This window comes from Zingiber officinale, chromosome 2A (assembly GCF_018446385.1).
Source record: "Zingiber officinale cultivar Zhangliang chromosome 2A, Zo_v1.1, whole genome shotgun sequence".
Taxonomy (NCBI): Eukaryota; Viridiplantae; Streptophyta; class Magnoliopsida; order Zingiberales; family Zingiberaceae; genus Zingiber; species Zingiber officinale.
In genome coordinates this window covers 114,265,423-114,284,268 of record NC_055988.1, presented here as the reverse complement: position 1 = coordinate 114,284,268, position 18,846 = coordinate 114,265,423, and the positions used below count along the sequence as shown (strand labels likewise).

The window sequence follows — 18,846 nt, the reverse complement described above, 5'->3', positions numbered from 1 at the left end:
TCTCTCCAATCTACAAATAAGGAAAGAGATCTAATCTCTTTCTTTAATCTTTGTAAATCTTTTACAAGAGAGATATTTTAATTCTAATTCTCTTTAAATTATATCTTCCACATTATAATAAAAATTAAAATTAAATTTCTTTTTTAATTTATTTTGGCCGGCCCTACTAGCTTGGGTTCAAGCTAGGGCCGGCCTGCCCTAGCTTGGTTCCCAAGCTAGCTTGGCCGACCCCTTATTGGTGGGTATAGAAGGTGGGTATAGGTGGGTATAGAACTCTATAAATAAGAGGCTACGATAGGGACCGAGAGGAGGAATTGGTTTTGGTCTCCGATAAAATTAAGCATCCGTGTTCGCCTAACACACAACTTAATTTTATCAATGATAATTCATTCCACTAGAGAACTATCATTGAACTACCGCACCAATCCCAAATTACATTTTGGGCTCCTTCTTATTATGAGTGTGTTAGTCTCCTGTGTTTAAGATATCGAATGTCCACTAATTAAGTGAGTTACTGACAACTCATTTAATTAATATCTAAGTCCAAGAGTAGTATCACTCAACCTTATTGTCATGTCGGACTAAGTCCACCTGCAGGGTTTAACATGACAATCTTTATGAGCTCCTCTTGAGGACATTATCAACCTAGTATCTCTAGGACACAGTTTCCTTCTATAATCAACAACACACACTATAAGTAATACCATTTCCCAACTTATCGGGTTTATTGATTCAACGAACTAAATCTCACCCATTGATAAATTAAAGAAATAAATATCAAATATATGTGCTTGTTATTATATTAGGATTAAGAGCACACACTTCCATAATAACTGAGGTCTTTGTTCCTTTATAAAGTCAGTATAAAAGAAACGACCTCAAATGGTCCTACTCAATACACTCTGAGTGTACTAGTGTAAATATATAGTCAAGATAAACTAATACCTAATTACACTACGACCTTCTAATGGTTTATTCCTTTTCCATTTTGGTCGTGAGCTACTGTTTATAATTTATAAGGTACTGATAACATCATCTTCTGTATGTGACACCACATACTATGTTATCTACAATATAAATTAAATGAACAACTACAAACAAATGTAGACAATTAGACCAAATGTGATTCTTTATTCATAATAAATGTTTACAAAGCTTAGGCTTTCAGTATACATTCCAACACCCCTCCCCTTATTTCATCATCCGTAATCAAAATGGCGCTATAGTTCGGATCATAATTCCACTTGGATCCCCAACATATATCCGTATCAATATCCATGTCCCTTCTAGATATTTGTCCGATCAAAGACTATTTTCGTATTAATATACCCATTAATCTGTGGGACTTTATCATTAATTATATGCGTATAGAAAAATAATAATTAATGATAAATATTTATCTTTATTAAATAATTATCTACAAAATACATAAGGAGTATCTTGACACATAAGTGCACACACAACAGATCTGACCGTAGGCTCAGTCTGAATCGATCCTAGCTCGGACTCCTTAATGAGGTCAATAGGTTGGATATTGGTTGATTCAATGGACTCAACTTATAACTGACTCATCTAGGGATGGGTTGGACCTTCAATTAACCAGCAAATTGTCGGTTTAATAGCATGTTTAAATTGACCGTTTAACTGACGGTTGACTGTCGATTCACATAATTTTTTTTAAAAAAAAAATATTTAGATTTATTAATTATTATTTTTTATTTAATATATTTTAGTAATATTAATAGTATGGTTCAATATTAATTAACATATTCTATCATTCTATTTAAATTATTTTTTTAACCTATTATCTTAAATTTTTTAGCCGACCCTTGGTCGTCTTAAATTTTTTAAAGTGAGACTATTCTATCTTTTTATTTAAATTAATTTTTTAACCTATTTATTTTGAATTTTTTTGACCGAGACTATTCGACCTTTCTACTAAAGTTAATTTTATGGTCCCGAGATTATGATATAATGATAGGATATTCAGGTTCATCCTCGGGTATGATGAATTTAAAAGAATTTTTCTTTTAAATGGGATGTGCAACTAAAGGATACTGAATTTTTTAGCCACTCGCCACGAACGCTTCCTAATTTATTCTAGTAGCCGATGGTAAAATTATGTAGAACTCAATCGATCATCCCAAATTAATCAATGAGAACAGGATTTTTTAGCAGCTCGCCACAAACGCTTCCAAATTTATTCTAGTAGTTGGTGGTAAAATTTTATAGAACTGATCATCTTAAATTAATCAATGAGACTAATTGAATTTATTATTATTTTTTATTAAAGTTAATTTTATAATCTATTTACTTTGAATTATTTGATGTGAGGCTATTTTACTCTTAATTTATTAAATTTATTCATTTTAATTTAACTCTCTTAATTACTCCATAGGCTTATTTTATTCATTTAATATTAAATTTATAAAGACTATCATGAACTAATATGGTACCAAATATATATATATATATATATATATATATATATATATATATATATATATCAAAACTATCATTGAAGATATAAAATTAATTAAAAGATATAATTTATTTGATATATATAGATCCAATCGCTCATAATCAGTAGCTAGTTCAAACGGTTGATTTTTTTATAAATTTATAATTTTTAAATATTTAAAAAACAATTATAATCTTGATTCATCGTGAATCGTAAAATAAATTGTGAATGGACGATTTCATCCTAATTATCTTGGAGGATTATATTTCAAGAGCTATCAAATTGATGATTTTAAATTATGGTCACATCTAGCTGTTGGCTGGAAGGACACAATAGAAAACAAATGCGCTCTTTTGGAAATTTGAAATTGTGATGCGCTCTTTAAGAATTATGTAATTTTAAGCGTGCTCTTTGGTAAATTATCTATTTTTTTATCCTATAAGCTAAATAAAATTTTTATTAGTTTCAATGTTATTTACCATCTTACACATACTAATCATCCGAAGTGAAAAGCTGTTGAACATGAAAGAGATGTAAAGTTTATTCGTATTCTGAATAAGGGAGAAAGATGACGACGATATGGAAAGATGTTGCTCTGGTCAATTCTTGGATGGAAGAACAGACCAAAAAGGACAATTTCTCATAGGCGCACCCTGAGTATGGAATTGCCCAAAAGATACATCAAGATTTGAGAATGCCTAAAAATACATCTCTTTCTCATTTTATCCCTCAGCTAAAGTTGATTTTTTCTTTTTTTTTCTCTTCTATGCTTCTCTCTTTTGCACGAAATAATTTTTCTATTTTCTCCCTTCTCTTTCTTCTTAAATTAAATTAAACTAAAATGATGTTAAACTTTCCTCTCTTTTTTCTCATGTGCATGCATGCCACAACCATTGTGGTACTAATTTTTAAAATCCAACATCATAATTTAATACACCAACATCATTGTGGTACAAATGTTTAAAAATCAGTATCACAACTTAAATACCAACATTGCTGTAGTGTTGATTTTTAAAAAATAATAAAGAAGAGCATATTTGGACTCTATAGTACTATAGAAATTCATAAGAGTTAGAATGGATCTAATCAGATCTCTCTAGGTCTATCAATAAATTTTAACTAAAACTTATTGATGGACTTAGGGAATTTAGATTTTTAAAAAATTGGCATATAAAGGAATCGGGTAGTGCAGTGAATGTATTTATGATGTTTATGCCTAATTTTGACATCCCTACGATAAGTTATGTGTATGTGTTAATTGTCTTAAAATCATAAACTTTAAAAATCTTCTGATCACTGTTGTTAATTGTTAGAGTGGAAGGAATTTAGACATCTTTACAATAGTATGATATTGTCCACTTTGAGTTAAATCCTCATAGTTTTTTTTGAGTTTTACCCAAAATATCTCCTACCAATGGAGATATCTTTCCCTTACAAGCTCATGATCTTTCCCATATATTTTCAATATGAGACTTTATTTGTAACCTTCTAATCCCAACAATCCTCCCCTGAAAAGAAGGACCATAGGGTCTCCCTCAAGCGGAATGTCTATGCATTTGACGTCTGATCCTTGACCCATCAGGTCTTCCTCAGTTTTGTTGGGACCTTAATTATCTACTAGAGGGGGGTGAATAGACTATCAACCACTTCGTTCTCTTTTCTACACTTATTAGCACAGTGAAAATACAAACAACAAGTATAAACAAAAGCTAAACCTAAAGACTAAGAAGACATGAAGGGAAAAAACCCTAACACTTTCGTTTTAACGTGGTTTGGAGATGATGTTCTACTTCACGGTCTGTCCGTAAAGTAGACGATCCCTCAGTCCATCGGTGGATCAATCCCTGGCTAACTTTGGTTAGTGAATGATTCCTTCTCGGTGGAGAAACCTTGCCACAATCTTGATCACGAATACTTGGATCAACGAGAGCCTGGAGACTCTAATTAGGGGTTAACCACCTCTATTTTTGTCACACAAGTCAGCTATCTCAAGCTCCATTATATAGAGTATGGAGGGGAGATCTAAGTTGTTTTCTCACTACCAATCATCTGGTAAAGTCACCAGTTGACTAGCGTCTGTGGAAAATCGACCGTTACATCTTAACGACTCGATACTAGTCGACTGGTGTCAAGACCAGTCGACTGATGAATAGACTAGTAGACTAGTCCACTTCGATTGAGAGAATAGAAATATTATATTCTCTCCCAATCGATTGACCAGTCCACATACCAGTCGACTGGTCCCCCTATGCTGAGCAAACAAATGCTCACACTTGCAGTTTCTCAACCAACAATCGATTGGTAAATCCTAACACTGGGGTTTTTACTCTGAGTGCAATCACTCAACACTCGTCATCTCCTACACAACTTGACCTTTCCTTTTAGCCTCCTCCATCAGCCTTGCGTCCCTCATATGCTTCCCCATCCTTCATGCTTTATCTTCAAGAGTTTCCTTTGGCCTTGGCCTTGTTGTCAGGTCTTCCATTGCCAAGAGGCTCCTCACCTCTTGGACTTTAACCTTGGTAAGAGCTCCTCGATCCAGGACTCCATCCTTGCAACGAGCTCCTTGCTCCATGACTTCATCCTTGCCAAGTCACATTTGGATTTAAATTGCCAAGATCACATTTGGATTTTCCTTTGCCAATATCATGCTTGAACTTTTCTTTCTCCAAGATAACAATTTGACTTCTCTTGTTGTACTTGTCACCTTCACACATAACAGCACATATCAAATACAACAAATAACTTAAACTTTTGCCCAAATATCAAAACCTAGGGTCACACTAATTGTTCGAACAATCTCTCTCTCTTTGATGTTTAGCAACTCATTTAAGTTAAGGAAACATATAATGCAATAACATGTAAATAAATATGTAATCTACTCATGCATATATCATAAAACCTAATCCTAGGCTCCCCCTTCACCTAAACTACTCCTTGAGATAGGATTTCTTACAAAGGTATTTAGGTTTTCCACTTAAATCTAAACTTCTCCCCCTTTATCATACATCAAAAAGAACTTCAATAATATCATAATTATTGAACTCTTTTAACTCTAATGACCATAATCATCATGTATTAATTCTCCATATGATTGCATACATATATGTCATCTTTTAGTCATTTTCTATTGTTGAAAACTAGTTTTAGACTGTATCAGTCGACTATGCTCAACGAAACAAACTCATAGAATCATTCTATGTTCGATGAATAATGTTACCCGTCGACTGCTAACTAATGCAGTCAACTGGTATCATATTTCAGCCTGAACTCAATTTTAGAAATGTACTAAAAATTCTGTAAACCTCCAAAAATTCTTAAATTTTATGGGGAGGTTTGTTTACCCTTGTCTACGTGGAAAAATATATATTTATCACGGATCCCAAGATTGACATAAAATCTAAAATTAACTAAAAGATTCAATTGAACCTTGACCTAAAATCTTAGTTTTAGCTCACTCTTGATATATCTACCCATAGTAAATCATAATACATCCCTAGCATTAGTTTATATGGTATCTATATATCTAAAACTAATTTTCATGTAATGTGAATCTCATTTCATATGTTCATGCATGAATCACATCTTAAATGTGCCAACCAACTAGAATAGAGACTCAAATCCATCTCTGACCCCTTTGACACATTCTATGGCCCATCTAGAATCCCAAGTAATGTCCACTTGAGATCCATTGACCATGGGTCCCAACTTGAGTCTTTGATCTCCCCTTAAAGCTCTTAACCTTAATCATCTCCTTACGTGACTCATCGAAAGATACAATGCCACAACGGTACACCTTGGGTGATGATTGGTCAATCCATTTGACCTTCTTCTTTTCTCAACCTTAGACTTGCCCTTGTCTTTGGTTGATCTCTCCTTGTCTTTAAATGACTTACTTTACCATTTCATAACTTCTCCTTGCTATAGTCATATGTCCCCCTAGTATTTGACTCTTCTTTAGCCTTGGAGGATTCCCCATTGTCATTTTCACTTGCAATCATTGTATGCAACATTCTTTTAGCCTCAGGGAACTCTACTATGGCATACCCTCAAAAGTGTTCCATGGGTAACTTCCCCTTACCCTTATTTGATGAAGACTGGTATTCCAAATTGAATCTATCATCATTGGATCTTTAACTATTACATCATACCTAATCGCTTAGATCCAACATTGAATCTCTCAAGGGATTTCTCTAACCTATCAAGATTTTCTCTTAAAGCATGATTCTCCACTTCTAGGTTCCTAATCCTAAAATTAACTTGTCCACATTGAATATTTTTAGACCTACCCTTCCTAGGTATGAGTCTCTCCTCCTTGGGATTAACACCTAAGTTTTCCATCACCTTCCTCTCCTTAGGGGGTTATTTTTGTTAGGTCTAACCTTAGAGTACAATTTGTTAGATCATTAAGAAGCTAGAGGGGGTAAATAACATTCTTTTGCTTTTTCAAAAATTGAGAATACATAGCAGAATAAAGAAAACAAAAATAATGTTAACAAGGCCAAGTCTTACTTGGTTCAAAGCTTGTGAAGACTTTTACTCCAAGGCCCTCGATCATCGATTACTTTCGTTGGGCAATCACTATTAATTGAAATATTTGAATTATAAAGTTTTAGTGCACGAATTGTAAGCTAAAAAGTTACTGACAAGAAGAAAGAATGAGTTGAGTTCCTTGATCATCAGATGTCGACGTAGCTTTTCAAGATCATTGGTGCCTTCTTGGATCAGCGTGCAAGAACAAAAGTTATAGCAGATGATGTACTGAAGCAGCTAGTCGAAGGCCTTTATATAAACTCATTCCGGCCACCTGGAACCCCTCTGAGCGCCTAGACCATTGTTGACCTAGTGATCTCTCATCAAAACTTAATCCGTCAAATTTATCCATTTCCGGGCGCCTAGACCGTTGATGTGGGTTCGGCTAGTCATGATGCACTTACTCAGCTTCTATAAAATCTCAGGTCCAGGTGCCTAGACCAGCTCCGGGCGCCCGAACCGCCTAGGTGTTTGGCCAGGCTGCCCGAGCGAGGCTGGTCCAAGTGCTCGAATCCCTTCTGGGTGCCCGGACTTCCTTTTCTCAACAGCTCCTTCCCTACAAAAAAAGAGTTAGTCTAGACAACAAAAAATAAGTTTATCCTACAAAATAAAGTTAGCACAATACAGTAAGATAGTAGTAGTAATTAAATTTTGTCTCCCTGAGACTAGGATCTAGTCAAAGTTTTAACTTAGGTTTCCCAAATGGACCTAAGCTTAACCGATGTCTATTGTTCCCTCAACTGAGAACCCATTCTCACCGGATCTCTCCTCCAGTTGCTTACCTCTTACATACCAACTGCAGTCACTTGACTTACCTTTGATCCACCAGATCTTCCCGCTAGTTGTTAGGTCCCGCGAACTCAATTGGACTTCGACTGGTTGTCAGGTTCTGCTAATCCAACTAGACTTCTTTCCAAATATCAGGCCCCACAGACCTATCTGGACTTCGCACTAGCTATCGAGTCCCACATACCTACTTGGATTTTAACCTGGTATTAGGTCCTTCATGTAGGATCAATGTGTGCTAGAGAGGAGGGGAGTGAATAGCACTCATGGCTTTTTCACTCGTTTGCAAAACATAGAATAACATAGAGAAAGATAGAAAGAAACAAGAGAACAATTGCTAACACTTTTGGTTACTTGGTTCAGAGCCTATGACGACTCCTACTATAAGACCCGCGATCGTTGATCACGGTGGGTAATCACTTATAGTTCAAACAAAGATGCAAACTTGAAGTACAATAACAATATACTAAAGTTACCAAAAGCAATAGAAATAAAAGTCGTTCGTCGATTGTCGGAGTAGCATAGGAGAGCAGCAGTTGTTCATTCTTGATCTTGGAATTATTTTGTATCGAAGTTGTTGGTCGACCCTCCTTTTATAGCCGAGGCAGACCTAATCCAGATCCACTAATCTTGGGATCAGTCTTTGACTTGATGTTGATCGATCGATCGATCGATCGATCGATCGATCGATCATAGTGTTCAGTCGACCGAACCCTCTGAACCTACCCAGCTTCTCATCCAAATGCTTCTGCTCGGATAAGAGTCTTCATTCAGTTGACCGATCTCGTCGTTCAATTGACCGATCTCCAGTTCATCTAGTCCGATCAACTTGGCTCGACCATGTCGATGCCTATCTATTGTTCGGTCGACTGAACCCCAGGTTCGATTAATCGATCCCTTGGTCGAACATTATTATCTCGCTGGAAATCCAATCTGTTTGCTTGGAGGTTCGGTCGATCGATCTCCGATCCGATTGACCAATCCTTGATTCGATTGACTGATCAAGGTCGAAACTTCAACCTGTAAAATGTTAGTTTCCCTACAAAATAGAGTTAGACAAATAGCAAGTAATATATGAAAATAACTTTTGACAGCCTTTGAATTGTCCGGTTCTGACTTTTAGATTTCTCTGAAATCCTAGGTCGAATTGACGCCTACTGTTCCCTCTTCGGAGAATGCGTCCTCACCTACTCCTCTCAGGAGAAGTTAACTGTTGCCAGATCAGTCCTCCAGACTGACTAGACTTTTGATCAGCGCCCAAGACTTCAGGACTTTCCCACTGGACATCCGATTTCGGACTCGTCTAGTCTTTCACCTAGTCTGCGACCACCAGGATTTTCACTTAAAGTCCCCGACTCTAGGATTTCTCCCAAAGATCTCGACCCGCCAAGACTTCACCCAATCACCCGGATCGGGACTTCGTTCTTAACCACAGGTAGGACTTTCCTTTACCTAGGGTTTCCCCCCCCCCCCCCCCCCCCCTCTTAGGATTTTTCACTTGCCTAGAATCCACTTGGACTTTTACCTAAGAACATTTAGGACTTTCCTACAAGTTCATTCACACTTGTTAGACAATAAGTAACCTTAACTTTGGACTCTTTGACATAATTAAAACTTAGGTTCGATTGTCTGGTGCTCCCTGCACCAATAATCTCCCCCTTCTAATTATGGTAGTCTGGTTCAAAGTTAAATAAAACACAACAATAATTAATGGACTATAAGCATGAGCATAAGTAGAAACAATTTGACATATTTAAAGAAAAGCTCTCCCTTATGCTCTCCTTTGTTACAAGAAATTATGTTTAACTTAACTTTAGCCTATCTCTTCCCCTTTGCCAGAAATAAAAAAGAATACTAGTAGAGAGAAAATAGATTAACTTATAAAGATAATACTTAAAAAGGGTAACTTTTAATCTGTTTAACTTTAAGCTCCTCCTAAAATCATCACTTTCTTAGGTTTATCCTTAAAAAACTTAGCTAACTTTATTAAGTATAAATTTGAAAAACTCTTTGTCAAGTGCTAAAAAAAATCTAAAAAATCTTAGTTAATTACTTAGTTTTTTGTAAAAAAAAATAAAAAACTTAATTAAGTAGTTAGTTTTTTACCAGATAACAAATATTGAAACTTACTTTCTTAAAAAATATTTAAGCTTGCTTTTTCAAAAAAAAAAAATTTAAGGTTGCTTTTCAAAAATAGTTAACCCAAAAACTTAACTTCTTTTTAAAGGTTTAAAAAAACTTTTAAAGGATACTTATAGATATTGGGAAATATCTTAGCTTTTTCCTTTAATAAAAAACTAGCCAAAAAGACTTTAACAAGTACTTAACTTAGAAATTTTAAATAAATCTAGTTAAATACTTAGCTTTTGGAAAAGATTTTAGATAAACTTAGTTAAAAATACTTTTTTAAAAAGTTATTTTTCTAGATAGAAATATTTGAACTTCTTTTTTCAAATAAAATATTTAAAGTTGCTTTTTAAAAATTAAAAAAAAACTTAAAATACTTTGACTTTTGAAAATCAATTAACTTAACTCCCTTTTTCTCCCCTTGATTAATGCCTCAAAATGATTTAAGTTTGGGTATCCTAGAGTCCAAGCATGAAAAAAAAGAGCATATTTAAAATTTTATTTTTCTAATTTTTCATCTCACCCTTTCAATGATATCAAGTATGTTAAACTTATGAGTTTGTGTGAGATGAAGTTTGGTTAATTTTGATGTTGATTTTAAGTTTGAGAATTGAAAATGTTTAAGTTTTAGATTTTGAAAGATATTTAAGTTTGAAAAAATATCTAATTTGATTTTTAAAATAATTTTGAATTTTGAAATTAATTAGAATGTGAAGATTAATTAGATTTGAACCTTTGAGGATAATTAATATTTTAAAAATTAATTATGATTTGAAAATAATTAAAATTTTAAAAATTAATTAATATTTGAAAATATTTAAGATTTTGAACATTAAATTATGATTTAAAAATTAATTAATATTAATTATATTTTTGAAATTAATTATACTTTTAAAATTAATTATGCTTTTAAGATTTTGAAAATAATTAGTATTTTAAAATTAATTATATTTTGAAATTAATTATACTTTTAAAATTAATTAATGTGACTTAGATTAATTAAATTGAATTAATTTTAATTGAATTGAACTTAATTAATTTGAATTTAGTTAACTACTTTTTATTTTAAAGCTAGATCCATCTCACTATTTTCTAGATTTTCAATCAGAGAACCTTAATAGTTTTATGAGATGGTTAATTTAATCTTCACTTTAGATTAAAATCTAAGGGTTGATTCATATTTGAGTAGAGCTGTCAATTTAGGTTAGGCCCTTCAGGTTGGCCCGCCCTGCTAAACAATTTAAGCGGGTTGGGTTAAAATTTTATCAACCCAAGCCCGCCCCGGGCCGACCCGCTTAGGCCCGCGACTCGTGCAGGTCGGCCCACGACGGGCTTGGGTTGACCCGCGGGTTGAGAAACACATGTAATCTAAGTTTTATGTCAATTTATAATATTTCTTTGTTATAATTTTAAAATAAAAATAGTACTTTTTCTCCAGCAAAAGTACTAGTTTGTGTCTATTTATATTAAAAATACATGTTTATAGATATATTTGATTGATGAACCTTTTCAAAGTAAAACGTTAAAGATATGAAATATTTTTTAAAAATTTTTAAAATTTTTTAAAAAAAATTAATGGGCCCGCGGGTTGGCCCGCCAAATCCGCAACTTGCCTTGGATTGGGTTGGGTTGGAAATTTTCCAACCTGCCAAGTTGGCGGGTCTACCTACCCCGCCCCGCAAAATGGTCGGCCTGCCACGGGCCGACCCACCTCACCACGGGTTGACCCGTCTGACAGCTCTACATTTGAGTTAGACTAATATTTGACGGTTAGTCAATTAAATATTCATTTAAATAATTGATTTATAAGTTGTGGCAAGACACTAGGCCTTCTTGGGTATTGGATCATCAACCACTTTTAGACAAAGCCTTTTAAAGAAATTAAATATTTAATTTTTTTTCTGAAAATCCTTGGTCTAACTAGTCAAATGTAAATCAAGCCTAAATCCTTATTTAGCCATCCTAGATTAAGCAATTAATAATCATGAATGACATTTATCAAGCATATGCATGGTCATGGTAATTATGCATGGATCAAACAAATCAAGTACTTATTAGTTAACTTTAAGTTACAAGTTTTAAGTTAACCTTTTAAGTTGAATTTTAAGTTTAAGTTATTAATTTATGGTTCATTGATTAGTTTCATAATTAAAAGGTACTTGATTATAGCTTGGTTCATAGAGTTTAAGTTTCACCTTAGATTTGTAACACAAATCTAGATTTTGTGAATTGGTTAAGTTATTAATAATCTTTTCTAATTTATTAATTTTATCTTTTAAAATATTATTTTATTTTTCTAATTTTTTAAGAGTTAATTTCTTATTTTTATTAAATAATTTTGAGTTATTCTTATTTAGATTTGAATCAACTTTATTCATTGCATTATTAACATGCATATCTAATTTTTGAGAGAAATCTAAACTAGTGCAATCATGATTAGTTAGGATACCGACATGTGTTGTAAAAATTAGATTTTCATGTAATGTAAATTTAGTAACCTTGATTTCTCCCCTAGATTCTTGGATCTTCATTTTAGACATTGACTTTTGTAGTGACCCATCCGTTTCCACTTGAAGCATACAATGTGCTCCTTCCCTTTCCGAACTCCTAGCATTTATTTCTCCTTCTTCTCCAGTTGTGCCATCGAAATCTTACGAGTAGAGCACTGGTTTCTATGGTGCCCTCTCTCCCTACACTTAAAACAAGTTATGTGAAATTTAAAATTTGAATTTATAATTTTACCTTTTAGATCCATGATAGGATTCTCCCCCTTGACTATTGTCATCTTGAATTCAGACTCAGATTCATCTATTTCTTCCTTGGCTATCAGTGCTATGAAATCGATCTGATCTGATTCCTTTGAGTCTGATTTAGAGGTTGACTCTGGGAATTTATATTCAAGTTCGAACACAGGTTCGACTTGGTCTTCTAGTTTTGACAGAATCTCATGAAGCTCAATCAATTTTTCCCAAAGCTCCTTAGCGTTGTTCAACTTTCCAACTTGATCAAGCTCTTTATTTGTCAGCCCGCATAGGAGAGTACATGTTGCTTTTGCATTAGCTTCGATTTTTTTCCTTGTTTGTGCATCCCACTTGTCACAGACGATGGGCACACCTTCTTTGGTGGGGAGTATGAATCTGGTTTGGATCATGGTCTATATCTCTGCCTGGGTCTTTAGTTGGTACTCCATCTAGTCTTTCCAGTACCCGAAATTCTCATTGGACAAGAGTGGTGGGCATGCGGTGCTGTACCCATCTTAGTATGCCATTTATTAAACAAATCTAGCACACAACAAAAACATATAGGTTTGTTCCAAGACTTGGCCTTGGATTAGCATTGGTGGAGAAAAATAAAATAGTATTTCACTAATTTTAAGAAAAAAATAAAATAATAATAATAAAAAATAATAATAATAAATATTATTATAAAATTTGTTAAATGTGATATTTCATTAGCACTGACTAATGGTGAAAAAATAAAAATGAATTTCTTAAAAAAATAGAGGAAAAAGTGAAAGGCGTAAGTATATTTTTTAAACAAAAACGATATATAATTTTTTTTTTTCAAAAATGATCCCCCTGCTCGATTGGTGGTTTCACTAATTCAGAGCGGCCTACCTCTGATATCAATTGTAAGATCGATGCATGCTAGAGAGGGGGGGTGAATAGCACTTGTGGTTTTTTCACTCGTTTCGTAAAACATAAAATAACACAGTGGAAGATAGAAAGAAACAAGAAAACAATCGCTAACACTTTTGGTTACTTGGTTCGGAGCCTATGACGACTCCTACTCCAACGCCTGCGATCGTTGATGACTTTCAGTGGCAATTACTAATAGTTTGAACAAAGATTGCAAACTTGAAGTACAACAGCAATATAATAAAGTTATCGACAACAATAGAAATAAAAGTCATTCATCGATTGTCGGAGTAGCGTAAGAGAGCAGCAGTTGCTCGTTCTTGATCTTGAAATTATTTTGTATTGAAGTTGTTGGTCGACCCTCCTTTTATAGCCGAGCTAGACCTAATCCAGATCCACTGATCTCAGGATCAGTCTCTGACTCGATGTTGATCGGTTGATCGATCTTAGTGTTCGGTCGATTGAACCCTCTAAACTTGCCTAGCTTCTCATACACATGCTTTTGCTCGGATAAGAGTTTTTGTTCAATCGATCGATCACGTCGTTCGATCAACTGATCTCCAGCTCATCTGGTCCGATCAACTCGACTCGACCACATTGACGCTTATCCATTGTTCGGTCGACTCACTACAACAAAAACTGCAAACGACAACACCCCTACGACAACGATTTTAAGAGAAAGCGTTGTGTATTTGCTCAAAGACAACGGTTTTTGCCAAAACCATTGTCTTTGAGCTCCCCATTAAATATAAAAGACAACGGTTTTGGCAAAACTGTTGTCATTGAGCGATTTTTTTTTTAAAACGACAACACTTTTTACAACGGTTTTATAAACCGTTGTCTTTATCCGCGTTTTTAGAGGCTATGACAACAGTTTTGAAAAAACCGTTGTAATTGAATTTGGTCATTTTCCCCCCTCGTTGTTTTCCTTTCCCTCGCTGTTTTCTTTTCGGCGCCGTGTTTTTCCTTCGCGCTCCCGAACCTAAGGCAATTTTCTTTCCCTCTCCTCATACAATCTCTTCAAGCCTCCGTTGGATCTTCCTCCACAACGGTGTGCTCCTCTCGTTTCTTGGTGAGCGGATTTCTGAGTTCGACGAGGCCCTCTGACCTTCCACTGCTACTTCTTTCACTCGTGGAACCTTTTGATCGGACGAGGTGTATTTCTTCGCCGAAGGTGGCACTCCTACTCCGTCGATTCATAACTTAGGTCTTGTCTTCTTTGGATTTGTGCTAGAGCCATAGTCAAGGTAGATTTATAACCTAGGTCTTGTCTTCGTTCATAAATTTTTTCTCAAAAAATGAAACCTACTTTTGATTCCACTATGCTTATATTTGCAAGCGCAACATTCTCTTTTCTTCTTCTTTTTAGCTTTTGATTTGTTTCATCATGCCCTTTACCTGCTCATATGTCAAAGTTTGTGGTGTTTGATCTCTGAAGGTGTCTGTTTTAAGCATCGTTTTCTGTTTATTATTCACTTTTATTGGTCGAAATAGTGTGTTCGGATAGGTTTTCTAGGTCTTGCACGGCTCGCCACTTTTATTGGAATAGTTGACACAGTCGTATCTGTGCTAACTGAGAGGTTGACTTATTGTTGTATTCTTGCAACTCCAGTGATGGCAAGCTAGAGATAGTGGTACCATCATTTGTCCATTACCTCGAAGTATTGGAGGGGTGATAAAATGTCAGGTATCTCTTTAATGTTATTTTTGTTATCTAGTCATTTATCTATAAATTTCAATATCTTGTTGGTAGCTCCTTTGCATGCTTTTTGTAGTTACTCAACACATAATAGCATATAGTTTCCATTGATGTGAAAATTCCAAATTCATCAGGATGGCCTGCTTTTCACCAATCTACAGTCCATTCCAGCCCTCTCTTATATGATATAGACAAGGATGGTACAAGAGAAATAGCGTTAGCTACCTATGATGGAGTTGTAAATTTTTTCAGGTAAGTAGCTTCAACAATTGTTTGGTGGATTGCTGCACATTGACATAAATCTGGTGGCTATATTAGGGTCTCTGTCTATCTAATGATGGATAAACTAGAAGTACCTCGTAGAAAGGTTCGTAAAAACTGGTATGTTGGCTTGGATCCAGATCCAGTGGATCGTTCACATCCAGATGTCCATGATGATTCAATTTCCAAGGAGGCTTCTGCTAAGAACTCAATATCTCGTATGTGATCACAACCCAACTGCAATCACCTTTGCTTTTATTTCTATTTCCTGAGGATGTTGGCCAATTAGCCATATTATAATTGTGCTGATTGTTGTTGTTCGTGAACTTTTTGCGTTTGCATTTTTATACATATTTAAATGTGAAACACTGTGTTTTGCAACTCCTGTAACATATTTAAGATGTCTTAAATAGCTTTTCTATGGTAAATATATTAGGATTAACATGTCAAATTTTGTAAGTATGTTATACGATGATTGAGAAATTAGCATATGGGTTTATAAACTAATATTCCAAGTATCACATATTCCTTTTTGAAATTCTGATTATGAATCAAATTAGGAAAATTCTGTTGCTTTTTATCCAGATATAAATGGGAGCATGAATGGGTCAAATAATTATGATTCTACAAACATTGTGAACAACCTCTCAATGAATACATCTAAGCTTGAGGACAGAGGAAAACTTGATTTTGCCCAAACTAGTCAATACAATGGAGTGTCAAGCAATCTTAATGACACAATCAAAAGGGACGCTTCATTGGAAAATGGTACAGAGGAAAATCAAACACAAACTCAAAGAAGGCTTCTTGAAGAAATTGATAATCAAGGGGCCCACGATGGGCATTCGAAAGACCATAACATTGGTGATGGAGTGCAAGGAGCAACTGTGGAAAATGACCAAGAACTGGAAGAAGAAGCTGATTCATCTTTTGATTTGTTTAGAGATACAGATGAGTTAGCTGATGAGTATAATTATGACTATGATGATTATATTGATGAATCAATGTGGGGGGATGAAAATTGGACAGAAGAGAGCCATGAGACAACAGAAGATTATGTTAGCATAGATTCACACATACTTTGCACTCCAGTAAGTTCCATTGGAGTTGATCATACAGAAAAAGGAAAAAATCAGGGAATTTAATTCCTAAAAGCTTGACCCACATTTTTAATATTCTATGAAGGTAATTGCTGACATAGATAATGATGGTACTAAAGAAATGGTTGTGACTGTTTCATACTTCTTTGACCGCGAGTAAGAATTTTTACTTTATACATTTGTGGTATTTTTACATGAAAAATTGCCCATAATGATACAAAAACTATTTCTGGTACTTTCTTTTGGATGTAATTATTCTGTGGAAAAGTTTGTGGTAAGCAACTTCTCTGCTTTTTGTTTAAAAAGTTTTCTTGTACGATGATATCATCTTCCTAGACATTCTGTTTCTTGAAATGAAAATTGGTGCCAAAGTCATAGACTAATTTGATACTTTCTACATCTGACATATGATATATTAATCTTATGTAGGTTACAATGTTACAATAACAACTCAATATTGATGGAAGTTTATTACAGGAAGAATCAGCATACTTTTTTACACTGCTTTTCATGCAATTTTCAGAAATTTAATGGTTGTATGTGAACCGTGTGTAATTATTCTTACTGGTCTTAGTCTTAGGTCATGATTCTCACAATGTTGGCTTGTCTAATTGATTCTTCATCTGCCCAAACTATGGTTGTATTCAACTGAGATACTACTATCATTTTGTTCTTGTATATTTAATGCATTTGTACTGGTTTTTTTGGTGAATGTCATATATATTTCAGGTTGTTTGTGCATTCAATTCTTTCTTATTACAGTTGATAAGTTGGCAGGTATTATGATAATCCAGAGCATTCAGCTGAGTTAGGGGGTATCAACATTGAAAAATATGTAGCAAGTGGGATTGTAGTTTTCAACCTTGATACAAAGCAAGTCAAATGGATTCAAGATCTTGATTTAAGTGTCGATTCAGGGAATTTCCGTGCATATGTTTATTCTTCTCCTACTGTGGTTGACTTGGATGGTGATGGAAAATTGGACATTCTTGTTGGCACTTCTTATGGCTTGTTTTATATTATGGATCATCATGGTAATTTTTTTTTGTTTCATTTTATAGTTGTAATTATTATCTTTGGTAAGTCAATGTGTTCTTTGTAATGTTATTAACTGCAACATCTTCATGTTTATATACTGCAATTTACCCAATATATATTGGAGGAATTGCATCTTTACTATTGTGGTAAATTTTGCAGTTTGAGTAGGATTTTCTGTTAGAACTTGTAGAAATTTAGAATACAAACTGAAACCTCTTTGAATAGAAGCTAGTGAATTATTTAGCAGAAATAGGAATTTGACATGAGATCAAATTTTGTGGTTGTGTATCCTGAGGGTGGATTTAGTTTAGTTGCTGACATTAGAGTTTGTGGTATATGTTTGAGAATTAGGGTCCTCACCAAGTTTCACTAATCTTGAATTGAAATGGACTAGGTCTAATGGCAAACTCGTGCCATTATTTGCTTAAGACTTTCCTATATGTGACACTTATGTGGCATTAATATCTCTTGTATTTCATTTTCAAAAAGAGAAGACAATGTAAATTTAAAGGATATTATTAACATGTCTCTTGCTCTTTCTCTATCTCAACTATGCAATTATGTAATCTTAAATTATCAGAACCGAGCACAAATCTTCGATTTCTTGATTTTATTTTTGAAAGCAATTTCGTGTAGGCCAAGTGAGAAACAAATTTTCTCTTGAGATGGCTGAGATTCAAGCACCAGCTGTGGCAGCTGATATTAATGATGATGGCAAAATTGGAATAGTGACAGTTGACACTCATGGAAATGTTGCAGCATGCACTGCACAAGGAGAAGAAATTTGGGAAGTGCATCTTAAGAGTCTAATACCACAGGTAAGTTTATTTCATTTTTATCTGGATGCCATTTAAACTTGATTCATTCTTCTTAAGGTGATCTTACCTGTACTTGTGCATATTTATGCTGGATTTGATTGTATATACTCCATGTAGGATAAATAGTATTTTTAAAAAAAAAATATTTTGATTTGAACAAAGAATTTCAAATCCGATGGAACTTATATAGAGAATCATAGTGTTATAATACTAAATGCCATTTTGTTCATGTGGCATGAATATGACTTGGATTGCCATTTTTCTCTCTCCACTAATACTGAGATCTGCATTTCACAGTGTTATGTATGATAATATTAAAATATTATCGTTCATAGAGATTTATGATGGATGTGTGGACATACGAAGATGGACAAAATAAGGAATG

The 18,846-nt window shown here is 34.2% G+C and overlaps 1 pseudogene; it reads left to right on the top strand.

Moving 5' to 3' along the window:
• LOC122043916 overlaps window positions 1-18,587 on the top strand; it is a 37,245-nt pseudogene extending 18,658 nt beyond the window's left edge.
• The last annotated feature ends 259 nt before the right edge of the window (window positions 18,588-18,846 follow it).